The sequence below is a fragment of the Haemorhous mexicanus genome, chromosome 1, assembly GCF_027477595.1.
Source record: "Haemorhous mexicanus isolate bHaeMex1 chromosome 1, bHaeMex1.pri, whole genome shotgun sequence".
Taxonomy (NCBI): Eukaryota; Metazoa; Chordata; class Aves; order Passeriformes; family Fringillidae; genus Haemorhous; species Haemorhous mexicanus.
The window spans coordinates 15,517,623-15,531,266 of NC_082341.1; the positions used below are offsets into that span (position 1 = coordinate 15,517,623).

Genomic DNA, 13,644 nt, shown 5'->3' on the forward strand with positions numbered 1-13,644 from the left:
CAGCCTGTCTCAGGGACACTGGGGAACGCTGTGCACTCATGCCCCCAAACTGCATCTTTGGGGTTTTCAATCCCAAGTTCCAGTTGTCATTCCAGCAACCTACAGTCAGCACAACACCAGCCATAGCTGCAACAAGCATGGTACTACTTTTCACATTGCCTAAGCTGTCACTGAAAATGTTGGTTAGTTCTGTTGTTAGTTTTGGGATGGAGGGAGACCCCCCACAGTCCCATTCTAGGCACTCCCTTAGTCAGCAGGGAAGCATGACACCTTTCACATACAACTTTTTAGTGGCTTCACCCTTCCCACAACAGTTTCACTCAAAATTCTCTTTTCTGCTCATTTCTGCTGCTTGCTTGTGAAAGGGCTGACACTGTCATGGTTGCTAGAAACCAGGAGGGAAGTGTGCTGTGGTGAGAGAGCACACCCTTACTCCTGCTCCGTGTACTGATCTAGAAAACACCTCCTGAACATTTTTTAATGTGACCTGGCAGCAGCCCAGGGTAAATGGCATGTTCTTTTTCCAGTGCTTTGGCCCAAAGTGTGTTTCAGAGGCTTAAAAGAATAGTCAGTCAATTAAATGTGATAAACGAGGCCATTTGTCACCAGCATTTTCACTTTTCTTTAAAGTATAAAACGAGATAATGAACAGGGCTTGAAGAAATCCTTTGTGGAGTTGCAAGCCAAGGTCACATGATATATAGAACGGATTTTCTGCCTCTCCCATCATGAGAATGTGATCTGACAATACTCCCCCTCATGACACAGAAATCAGAGACAATGTTAAGAGAGAGGGGGAAAAAATCACTAATGGTTGAAAAAACAGTGACATGTTGCAATGAAGACAGGAAAAGAAATGCACTTATTTAAGGGCAAATTTACCCCCACTGCAAACTTCCTGTTGTAGGTGCTGGTCAGTAGGAACCCTACCACAGAGCCAGCTGCACAGTACCTTCATCTCACAGCAAAGCCTCGAGCAGCAGCGTTACCAACACATCAGCTCCTCAGCCGACAGCAGGGCAGTACCCAGGGTGCCAGGGTTGGGTGGAGCAGATGGGTCACCCACAGCCCCAGCAGAGGGGAAGGGACAGAGCTGAGATGGGCTCTGGGATCTGTGGGGTCCTGCAGAGTGTGAGTGAGTGAGTGAGTCCCAGTGCCGTGGGGCTCCAGGTGTGGGAGGGTATTCCTTCTGTGATGCCCACAGGTACATCTGGCACACTGGGACACCCCACTCAGTGACAACCACGTAAGCAATGCCACACAGCTATGTGTGACACATAGCCCACAAGAGTGGTGGCTCTTTGGCAGTGTCTGCTTTAGTGCAGGTTCGCATTTGTGGCTGGAGGCTAGAGCTGGATATGAACCCAGAGCTGGAGTGTCTCCAGCTCTCTTTTGAAAAATAACACCTTTCTTTCTGGCAATTTACCAGAATGTGGTTCCTTCTGCATGCTGTTCTTTCCTATCATGTGTGTTTAGGAATTATGAAATATTTACTCCAAGGTGTGAAACCTCTCTGCACCTGTGGGACATGAACATATTGACTGTACTGACAGCTTTTCATGCTGCCCTGCATGCCACGAGGTCAGTGTTACCTCTGCACCCTTCTTCCATCTCCCCTCCACATGCACCCACTTGTGTAAGAAATTATTTTTTCGTTCTTTTTCTTTTTCTTAACCTGTTTTCTCAATCAATCATCAGTTTATACTGAATATATTGAGGCAGAAGTGCCAGTAAGTATGGTTTTGCACAAACAGAAATGGATATTTGAGGATCTGAGAACCACTGACAGTTGGTCTCTACAAGCTATGTTTTATTTATGTCTGCACTGTGCTGTGTTGGCAGCATTTGATTTAGCCCTGGGATGAAACCCCTGAGTTTTTGCAAACATGGACAGCCTCACACATGCCTCTGACATTAAATAAGTGATACACACAGTGCAAAGAAACATGTATTTTAAGAAAACTACCCAGATGCACCAGCAACAGAGGTGTTGAGGTATCTCAAAAGACTAAGAATTAAAATCTTGTTAGAGAAAAATGCAGGCCAGGAGGTGCCAGTCAGGTACCAAACAAGTAAATGCCAAACACACAGCTGAGTGTCTGATTCAGCACCAGGTTAGACTCAAGTCCATGAGTTTTCATCTGGTGGTGGACTGTGTGCCTGGCCTTTGGCAGGGGGCTGTGCAGATGAGTGCCCTCCTCAGCACCCCAGTGACCCAACAGCAGCAGCCTAGAGCCAGCTTCACCCAGCTGAACCTTTCCTACCTCATAGTGGCTGCCATAGCTGGGCTCAGTGATCTTTGGGGGTCCCATCCAACTCAGGATATTCTATGATTCCATGATTCACACCAGTGAGGTTTGTGCCTGAGGGGATTTTTCAGATGAGGTTTCAAGAGACATGACTGGATCCTGTGCTGTATTAAACTGCTGGTAAGAGCAGTTTGTCTGTCTCTACCCCCACCAGAAACAGGCTCAGCCCCAGCTCATGAGTTGCCCTGGCTGTAGCTCACTGAAAGGGTGGGATAATCCTGCCAGAGCCCTTGGTGGGCTGCCCGTTTCCTCTCCTTCCAACTCGCTTGCTTCCAAAACAAATTCCTGTTGCAAAAATTCAGGTCCTTTCAACTCCACATTCCTGCATATGACACAATCCCTTTGAAAAGGAGGTGAACTGGTACAACTCAGTGAACTTGAAAGGAAAAAGATCCCAAATAATTGTTGGAAATGATTGGAAACAAATCTCTCATAGAACAACATGTTTCCAAGTGTTTCCGATAGCAGCAGATAGCCGTGGTCTGTTTGAAAGGCACGGAGACTTACCATGGGCAGGCAGTGGAACGGTGGGAGTCAGTGCCAGCACCATTCCCCTTCTGACAGCCAGAGCTCCTGGGATGGCTGCCTGCAAGAAGAGGTGGTGGTGTGAAGGTGCTGCCACCATCCATTCCACCAACAGCGAGAGAAATCCCCCCTGCAATCTCCAGCTATGGCCCAAGGAACGAATCCTCAACCCCTTCTGCAGCAGAGACTTTCTGGCTTCCATTTAATTTGTTTGGGTTTAAAGAGGAGGACATGGAGAAGGAGGGGGAGGGTCTGACTCCCACAAGTCCGAATTTACTGCTTCAGGAAGATGGTTTCTTTGCAAACTCTTTCCTCATTCTTCTTCCTGTTATCTCTACAGAAGGTTGAGCATCTTTAAAACTGCATAAGCTTCCCTTAGGAAGGCTTGTTTTCAGATCCCTTCTCAGCCCAGTTTGGAGCAGGGACATCAAAGGCAAGGCAAATATGGTCCCCTGTTAACTTGGATTTGTTTGGAGCTGGTCTGGGCAGTTCCAGCCTGCCACGATGCTCACAGTCTTTCGAAATATTTACTTATCTGACCGACAAGAGAGTTATTTAATAAGTTATGATGTCTGCAGTTTTGTGTAAACAATTTACAGTGCTGTGATTGATGCTGGACGCTGTTTGGAGAGAAGCAAGATGGACTGTATATATTGGGCTTCAGTTTGGAGAGTTCAGGCTCAGGACTGGGCAGCATTCTACCAATAAATAACAGTAGTTCAACATTGGGACTCTTGCTGCTTCAGTGCTCACAAAACCACACAAACAGGGCTGAATTAAACCAGAGCAGACATTGGCCATGCAAACATCTAAGACCTTTGCAGGCGTGCCTGGTACAGTGGTCACAGTTCCTGGTTCTGCTTTTGCCCCTTGCCCAGGTTGTCCCCAAACCTGCAGCACTCACTGGGCAGAAGGAAACAGCTGGTTTTGTGGGTAAGACAACCAGAACAGATGTGGAGCACCACACTTCAAGCTTCCCCAGATCTAGGAGGGTAAAGTTGGGAAGTGAGTATCACCATGTCCAGGAGGCAGCTCCAGTCCTTGCAAGAGTACAATGAAATAAGTGGGCTTGCTTCTTTTGGCACAGCTTCAGGTCATACTACATGGTTGGTTTCCTCAGTCTTGCATTTTTCAGGGTCTTACATCAGGTTCCCAGGGGCGAGATGAGATTCCTGCTGCAGTCCTTGGGGTCACGTTTCCAAAGTCCCTTTTCTGAGTGAATACCTTCCACTATAAGTGTGTATGATCTTGAGAAAATTGGTGAAAGGGGTATTCCCATCTCCAGTGGAGCAACACAGGAGTGTGATTGCTGGGAGTTAGGTGTGTGTGCAGCTCAGCTGGCCAGACACAGCTATAGGCAAGCAAGAGCCCCCGTGAGACAGCAGTGAACAAGAGAGAGGGCATGGACTAAACGTCAAACTGAGAGGAAGTCAGAGGCTTTCATTCAGTTCAAACTAGAAACAAGTTGCTTCAGTTCTGAACCATCAAAGTGTTTCGTTTCTGGAGTTAAGCAACCTGGACATGTCTGAAACAACAGTTTCAGGACCATGCAGTTCCCTAAAATTTTCCATAATTTCACTTTCTGACCTGACTGGGGACAAAGGCATCAGATCCCCTGAAGTGGAACTGCCAGACCCTGTGTCTATGCAAGAGCTGAAGGGCAAAAGTTTGGAAGGAGAGGGGAAAAACCCATCTCTAGCTACCAAGTAGCTGTTCAGATTGACTGGTCCAGGCAAAAAACCTTAAAAACACCTTTATTCTGGAAATCCTATTTCAGACACATTCACTGTCAAAGGTCAACTCCAGGCACTGTGAGGAAATAATGGCAGGAAACAAAAAGGAAGAAATTAACCCTAAAACTGACACAAGACGTCTGGGTGGTTGAGAGCTGGATAAAGGCTCTATGTACCCATGGTACATAGAGAGAGAGAAAAATGTGCTTCCTCTGAACAGAGGCAAGTAACGAAGTATTGATTTGAAATTATTGAACTGTGGTACTTCATCCATGCTGCTGACCATGGCCTTGCCTAATGGAGAGAAAAGTACAAGGAGGTCTTTCCCATTCAGACCGGAAAAAGGAAAGGATGTCTGAGGCACACGTTCCACATATTGCATTCACCATGGGAGGAAAGTAATGTTCAATACCCTCCTGATGTTCAAAGCTGTTTCTGCAATCATCTTCAGCTGAGAAAAGGCTGATTGATCTCCCAGCTTCACCTCTAGTGTTAGCTCTAAAAGGCTGTATCTTTTTATTTAGTCTGTTGAAGTCTGCGCTCAGAACAAGAAGGATCTCAAGCAAAATGCAACCTGCCTCTTCCTCCCAAGGGACCATGCAAAGACACATTGCACTTAGCAAAAGAAGTGAAGGTTTTGGGGGGACCTAAAGCGGCAGCAGGTTGATGGCACCACTCTTTGTCTCCTTGGAGATATGTCTTGATGTAATTAATGATAAAGAACTGGAGCAAGAATAAAAATGATTCAGAGCAGCTTTGGTATTTTCCCCCAGTTCAGCTCTATGATTAAACCCACACAGAGCCTCAAATGAGGAGATGAGCTTCAATTATAGCTAAGGAGCAGCATAATGAATTATCTTCTTTGCACTTACTTTAGCTGGTGAGTAACTCAATTTCCACCCAAATCCATGTTGACTATGACTGATTTAGCCAATAACTGATTCATCAAGATGCTGGAAGAATGTGGAATTAGAAATGCAGAAGAAGGGCTGTAGCTCTTCTCCACTTCAACATTACTAATCTAGTGCAAAATTTTTAACAGATAACTTTAATGTTACCTACACTTCTGTGTAAGTCCACCTTTAACAAAAGTTAAATACAAAAAAATGGCCTGCTAAATGAAGAGTTTGAATTCTCTCTTTTATACATAATAAAAAAATATTTTTATTTGGGATAGTGAGTCCTTCTTAGGTTTGCAGACTCCAGCCAAATAGGAGAGAGTATGTTGTGTGGTTTATGTATTTTTAGGGTCTTTTGCTCAGGAAATTCCCAGAACTGCAGGTTATGAAGTTATAATTTAAATACTATTGGAAAATTTAAGCAGCCTCAGCTTCCTCATGCTCCCCAGCAGTTGTGAACTGCATAGGGTTGGCTTTGCTGTGTTTCCAGCCTCAGCCATGGTGTGTGGGTACCAGTAGGAAGAGACAGCCCTCAGAGCAGTTTTCCTGTGTCCAGGAAAGGATCCTGTTCCTGGAAGTTACAGGATTTTTGGGTTCCTGGGGCAAAACCAATATGACTTCTGAAACTCTGCTCTGCAACTCTGGGAGCAGCTGGAAAAATGTGAGGGCTAGGTCCACGAGTCCTGTGGAGCAGGAGCTGGCTTTCAGAGCTGCAGGATCTTCAGCCCTGGTAGAAGGAGGCACTGGCCCACAGCATTGTGCTCAGGCAGAAAACCAGTTTAATTAAATTTTTAAAATAGTGTTTGGGGTTAGTTTTGTACAGCAATTTACAAAGAACTCAAGGGACGTTATTGTTTAAATAAATATTTAAGCAAGATCCCTCTCAATTTAAACACAGTGAACTGTGTGTGAAAAGCAGCAGCATTTGATTACACATATGCAAGAGGCCAAAACAACCCATTATGAGCAAAGGTGCAGGAGGTGGATCAAACATCATTTTGTTTGATTCTGTTTCTCTGAGGGAAGTTATTGATAAGGGGATTTCTGCCTTGTGACAATGTGTAGCAGGGGTACAAACCCTGGCAGTGCTATCCAGTCAATGTGAATTTGTGTCTGGGTAGGGGTTTCCCAAATTCACCGGTGCAAAAGGCTGAAATGCTCATCTTCCTCACCCCGTGCTAGCCTCCTTCTTTTGAAAAAGGTAAGGCCTTTTTGCCTTATCAGGAATGAGTATTTCTTTCCTGTGTATTCACTGTGTATTCACTGCCCTTCTGCATCTGACTTGCAAGGCAATAGAGCACATAAGAAGTCACTTTTCCAACGTGTCCCTGAAATTGGAGGATTCTGTAAAGGTCATGCAGCCCAAGTGACACGTTTCATGGATGCTTTTGAAGGCTTGGCAGATCCCCTGTACTGAGCAGGACTTGATTTTTACAGGAGAACGCTGTTTGGATTACCAAGATGGTCACTACAAGAGTACTCAGAAAGAGCTATGCCTTGATAGGAGACAAAATTTGTACATCCATTCGTAAGCAGATTTTTGCATGTTTCACCCTAACACACATCACTGAAAAGCAGAATAAAATGAAGACATATTTATATTTGAAATGCAATTGCAGGAAAGTAGCAACCTTCTCTCAGGTCTTGGATCATTTTGATTCTCTCAAGCCACAGGATCTGAAGACCTCAATCTTACTCTACAATTACATTCAGAAACCCAAGATTCTGGCATGGATCAGGATGGAAGACTTGGCTCACAGAATCTGTGGAAACATCGGAGTATGCAAAACAGGTAAAAACTGATAATTTGGGGGAAAAATAGCATTAATTTCTGAGACAAAACAATTCAAGATTCATAACTAATTGGAAACAAATGAGTAATAGTATTACACAAAAGACCCCTTTTGTTCATTGAGGAACCACAGAATTAATTGCACGTACTTTAGTTTCCAGCAGAGGCAAAGTCCCAAGGCACAGTGTTGTGATTGTTGAACTAGTCATGTTGTACATACTGGTTTAATTCAGACCAAAACTGTAGGAAGAGCATGGGATTCTCTGAGTGGAGTCTGAGCCTCAAGTAGGTCAAACAATTCATCAAGCAGTGAAGGTTTTGGGTTAGCACTCACGAGGTGACCTGACTCTTGCCCTGGGCTGTGTGCAGTGCGAGGAGCTGGCTGGGCCAGCTGGGGTGCCGGATGAGAAGGCAGCAGCTCCTTTAGATCTGTGCAAGAAACCTTATGCACAGACTGGACTGCTTCATTCATGGAGCTGCTCCCTACCTGTAATCATCTCATCAAAGTTGTAAGAGCAACATCCTCCTGGATTTATTTACTTTGTGACAGCTTCCACAAGGACATTCCCAATAGGTATCTCTGCTCCTTCAACTGTCAACTCCACTCCACACTTATTCAGCGTCAAACTTCAGGGATGTCCATTTTCTACCTTGACACTTGGAGCAGAAGCCCATAAGTATCCACAAGTCCTTTTCCTTTTCTGTTTCAGTTCTTCTGCAAATCCCTGCTTAAAACTCCTGGTTGTGACATCCTTGACTAAGGCAAGGCTGTTAGTGCCTGCAGCACTGGCCAGCAATGTCTCACAGCTTCTTAGGGCTCCTTCCCCCCTCCACAGCTGGCTGTAGGCAGCTCTGATCTCCTCACACTGTTTTCACAGCTCCTGTCCTTCTGTTCTTTGTTTCTGCACAGTCTCACAGGGCTGGGTCCTGATGTGAGCATGGGGCTCACAGGAGCTGATGAAGGTGACAAAACTTCACTGCTAGTCTCTGTGGAAGGAGGGGCTGTCCAGGTTGCTCCATAGTCTATAGTCATAAAAGAAGTGAGGAAAACCACCCTTCCCTGCCACTGCAGCAGGAGTGGAAACAAGCAGGCTGCAGCTCCCTACCTTTTGATGTGGAAGTCATGTCACAATGAGCACTGAGGTTTTGCCATCTGTCTCCAATGTTGCATATGCATTGCATACAAAAATAGGCTGTAAGAATACTGCTATGACTGAAAAATCCACGAGGCAAGAGATGCCAGAATTAGGCCTCCTTTGTGCTATGTGTTATGGTACAATTGTTAATTAGATGAACACACAATATTTTGCCAGAGGTCTCAGCTTTATCCCATGGTACTGGATGGACTTTTTTCACTGGAGATACTCTATAGATTTTTGGGTTTTGCCCTTAGTGTAGTCCTAGGCTTTATTTTCTTCCCAAGTTCTCCTCAATAAAAATGACTGATTTTCCCAAAACTTGGAACTACAATGACAGATTTCCCTATAGTACCTGGGTTCTTCACAAGTGTCCCTGAGCTCTAGTACTTCTGTCAAGGGTGGTGGTTCTTTAGCCATTTGAATAAAATGGAAACAGAGACAGGCATGTAAGCAAGAGCTTGACTGCATCATGAGGCACTATTTTATCAGGACCTTTGTCACTCATCCCAGCTGTCCCCAGAGGGTGACCAACAGACATGGGGCTGTGCAGGGGTGTTCATCATCAGGCATACTGGACATTCTGGAGGCAGAGCTCCCACCAATTCCCCTGCCAGCAGTGGACATCAGGAGCAGGGCCTTATGGCACATGCAGACAGTGGGGCACTCCACAGCCACTGGCTGCAGACTGGCACAGCAGACCCTGCTGGGAGAGTGGGACTGAAGCCAATGCTGAGGTAGCACTCATACTCTCAAAAGGGGACCAAGGATGTGGCAGCTGAGGTTTCATATCCAACTCTGGTGTGCCTGGACTCTCACACCTAGTCATACACCTTCCTGACCTGCTCCCAAGCCCCCTGGCTCCTCATTTGTGCCATGTACTCCTCATTTGTGCCATGTACTCCTCAAACCCTCCAGCTTTAGCATCTGAGTACCAGGTCTTTGCTTAGCCCAGCATTGCCTGTGTCCCTGTCTGCCAGCAGGCTGTGACAGGAAAGAATCAGCGTTGTTGTTCCCTGCCTGCCTTTCCAGCGACCATCAACTCTGCCCTGAGCAGCATTACACAAAGAGCCCATCTTCATTCTGCTCCTCGAGCTGGGATGACTCTTGGATTGCAGAGAGAGGGCCTGGGTCCCTGTCATGCTGTGGGGAGGAACAAGGATCTGCAGGAACTTGGTAGCACTGACTGTTTGCACAGGAGCATTGGGGTCAGCACTGGGAGCTGCTGGGATGCTGAGCTGAGCTCACTCGTGGGAAGGAATCTCAGCAGATTTTGACTGCTCAGCCTTAGCACATCCCTAAGAAGTTGCTATTTTCTCCCTTCAAAGGCTATCACTTAGCCAAATTGGAGGAGATTTACAAAGTTTAAAAAAAAATCACATTCCTTACAGAAAGCTGCCAAATTTCAGATCTCAACTCCAGAGCACAGAGGGATAAGAACTATCCAAAAAAAGGATCACCAGATTCCCCCCTCCTGTTTCTTCCTTTCTTTTTTTTCCAGTTGGACAACAATTCCTTTTTCCCTATGCTCATTCTTGGAATGGACAAAACTGGCTGGACAGTTTTGGCTGAAATTTTCCAGAAAAGAACTTATCCCAAGGCAGACAATCAAGTTGGAAGAGCTCAGCCTAAACTTTTCAAGTCTGACAAGGCTGCAAGCAGCAGCGAAGGCGGTCCTGCAGCAGGACAGAGATGAGTAACCTTTATCACAGGAGCTGCAGCAATCCCACCTCTGACGCACTCAGCATTATAACAGCTGATGATGCTGCTCCATTCAGGTGCATCTGATCACGATTCAGATGTGTCACCAGGAAAAAAGCTTTAAGTCAGTCATCCCACTGAGCCTTCCCACACCCTTCCTACTCGGCAGCTCTTTCCATCTAACAACTGATCACAGAGGAAAACACAGCCCCCTCGCCTCCAGTGTTTGTGAGCCGTGTATGTGAGCTTCTTGGATAGAGGCAGCTGATGCTAAAATGGGATTGCTCTCTGAACTAATGTATTCAAAATTAATAAGAGAAATAAAACAACACACTCCTCTGGCATGTTCCCATGCATATTTTCCATAAAAGTTAATTTTTCCACAAGAACAACTTGTGAGTTTGTGGGGGTTTTGCACTGAATCTTGATACAGAGCTTAGAATTCTTGGCACTGCTTAGGACGTTAAAATGACATCAGCTCCACTTTCTATATTGGAATTTTATAGTTCCTGCCTGACCGCATTTCTTTGTTTTGCACATGTTCTCTCTCTCTGAGCTCCTCTCTGCCGCGGTGTGCTCAGAGAATCAGGAAAAGCGGTGTGGTTGTATTCCTTGCAGCCCTGCTTGTCCCTCCCTGAGCCGGGCACCCAAGTGATAAAGCTGCATTTCTCCCCAGGACAAAGCAGCCCTGTTGGCTCAAGGGACAAGGGCACCTCTTCCTGTCAAAAAGCTTCCACACAGCGCGGCAGCTCCGTGCTTAGAGGACCTGGCGTGTCCCCCTCTTTCCTCTGGCTGAGCAGGAGTGGAGAGCATGCTGCCATGGGGAGTGACATGGCTGTGGGACAGTGGGGACCGGGGTGGCCTGTGACTGCACACAGGACAATGGGAAACCAGTCCTTCTTGCTCATGGAAGAGAAAAAGGAGTGGAAAGCAGAGGAAGGGGAAAGTGAGCATCTCTGTGTGCAAAACAAGGCTTTCTCCTGTACTGGACAGGTAGCACGTGGAGCAGCATTTGTTCGTGCTACCCCGATGGAAGGAGAGAGTGCCCCCAAAACACAACCACACTGTCCCGTGCCTTGGGGCAGGGAGGGGCAGCACTATTTTAAATTAAACAAAAATGTGAGTTACGGTGTTTCCATATTCCCCCCAGCAGTGCCACCCTCTGCCTTTGAACATCGTGGTGCAGAAAGACTGATGAGGTACTCAGGATCCCCCGTGAAAAGCAGGAAAAGCAGCACAGGGCTGGGAGAGTTAACAGACCCTGGCACTGGGAGAACAGTTCCACGGGCATTAGCACAGACATCACGCTTGTTTCCTGGATTTCAAATAAAATAAGGATTCAAGGAAAGATGATGCTTTTCTACATCCCCTGTGACTTGGAAAGCAGTAAGAGGAAAGAAAAGCAGTTAATTATCTGGCACGCCGCATCCAAACATTCCTGAAAGCACGGTTCCGCGGTTCCTGTACGAGTCACGCTGGAGCAACATTAGCATGTTCTCAGTAAACAGACTCAGTGCCATCCTCCAGCACAGCCTCAGCCTCCCAAACGGGATTACAGCAGCTGGACAAGCCCAGGAGGGACTATACCTGGCAGTTAGCAAAATGCCAGGTATAGTCTGGCATTCTGCTGTAGCCTGGCTAGATGACAGTAGTACCCAGGTCTGCTATTTCCTACAGGCTCAGCTTCTCTGATGTGTGATGGAGAATCACTGCTCCTTGCTTCTCTGTGCAAGATTTATCATTTCATCCTTCCACTGCCGTGTGGAAATAGCCAAAACACCAGACTAACATTTCAAGATTGTGAAGCCATTTGCCAAACACTCCTTGCTCTATAACAGCAACATTTTTACAATTGCTTTTGCAACAGCCCTTTTGCAATCATGTTTATAAGCTCCTTTACAAGCGCATGCAACCGTATACAGAATGCAGAAAATCTTTACCTTGCGTGCCCAGAGGAGAGAGCCTGGCTTCCTCTCATGGATCAAAAGTAGGATGAAAAACAAACCCGAGAAAGACCCGTGAACAGACTCATCTGCTGAGAGTTGTTTAAATCCCAAGCCTGCTCCTGCTCACAGCTCTAAGTTTGTGCTCTGAATAGAGGCTGTGTTATTTTAACCACAGGATTTCTAGTCATGGGGGAGGAGAGATGGATTAGGTACGTTTGCAATCTAATGCTTCACATTTACCTCAACTGAAATGAACTACTTTTAGCCTGATGTAAATAAGTACAGCTAAGATATAGATTTCAAGAGCCCACTAACCAATTATGCTTAAACTAACATGCTAAATAACTGTGGAAAATTCCAGAGGAATAAGATAACATACTTTTGTGTTCTTTTCTAAATAAAAGGCATGTGTGGAATTTCATGCTAGATACTATGACAAGTGAGGGGCAGCAGATGAACTCCACAAACTAACCTATGCAAGGTGTTGTACCTCATAAAACAATATTCCTAACACCTGTTAGCATGGATTTCAGCAGGCATCCCAGAAATTTGCATTTTCGTGGCTTGTAAAAAGTACAGATATGAGGGATTTGATTCTAATATTTCAAAAGAGCACATAAAGCTCTCTAAGTTAATAATGCATGATTTTAAAAGGTCACGAGGTCTGTAGTTCTGCAGGAGCACAAACATTAACCCACTAAACTAGTGCCACCTCCAACAGGGATGTAAGCTGGATACCCTCCTGCAGCTCATGGATTGCTACAGAGCGTGTTAAATGCAGCCAAAATATTGTGCCTAGGACAATTATTTGTGGTTTTGTTGTATAACCCAGCTCAAACTCTGCCTTCCTTTCCTGGTTTATGGTATTTTAGTGTCACAGCTGATGTGATTGCAAAGCTTGACTACGGCCCAGGCTTCCATGGCCACTGCCCAGGCTCACATGGTCACCTCAGAGCTGATGGAAAAGAGATTTCCTCACTTTCTGAGATGTATAACTTGTAAATAAAACATTCTTAGACTTTGGGTTGAACTGAGAAAAACAAGTTGAATGCGAAGCTAGAGGACAAATTCCAGTTTGTCTTTGACAGCAGAGGCCTCAGGAACACAAGTTTAATTCCATTTTGGATAAAACCTGGTTCTATAAATAACCTTATCTTACACTTACATAACGCTCTTCATCCCGGGTGCTTTGCAGATGTAATCATCCTTTCTGGGATGCAGACCTCCCAGCCTGGCCCGCAGCACTGGGAGGATGGGGAGGGCTGGGGCTGTGCTGTGCAGGAGGAAGGCAGCAGAGCATCCAGCAGCAGCCTGGCTGGCTCCTGTCCCTCAGCAGCCCAGCTCGTGGGTGCTGGGTGGAATCATGGGGACTCACCCAGAAACAGCTGAGAGAGCTTTCTGTGCCGGTCTGGTGTCTGTAACAGCCAGCAGAGGCTCAGAGCCTGGCACCCAGCTCAGCCTGCAGGCTCCCCAAGGGACTGAGGCGTCTCCAGAGATGCCAGCCTGCTTCTCAGAGCTTAGAGTGAGCTCTCTGAGCTTCCCCTGATGCATGGCTCACCCTGGCTCTCCTGAGCTTGGGGTTTTGTGGGCAAATTGGTAACCT

The 13,644-nt window shown here is 46.1% G+C and overlaps 1 protein-coding gene across 1 annotated transcript in view; it reads right to left on the reverse strand.

The window, feature by feature from the left end:
• Nucleotides 1-12,161, reverse strand: part of JCAD (junctional cadherin 5 associated) — a 59,892-nt gene extending 47,731 nt beyond the window's left edge. The window contains exon 1 of the mRNA XM_059840953.1: nucleotides 12,036-12,161. The gene's annotated coding sequence lies outside the window, so the exon portion shown is untranslated. The remainder of the gene's footprint in view (nucleotides 1-12,035) is intronic.
• Nucleotides 12,162-13,644: the final 1,483 nt, after the last annotated feature.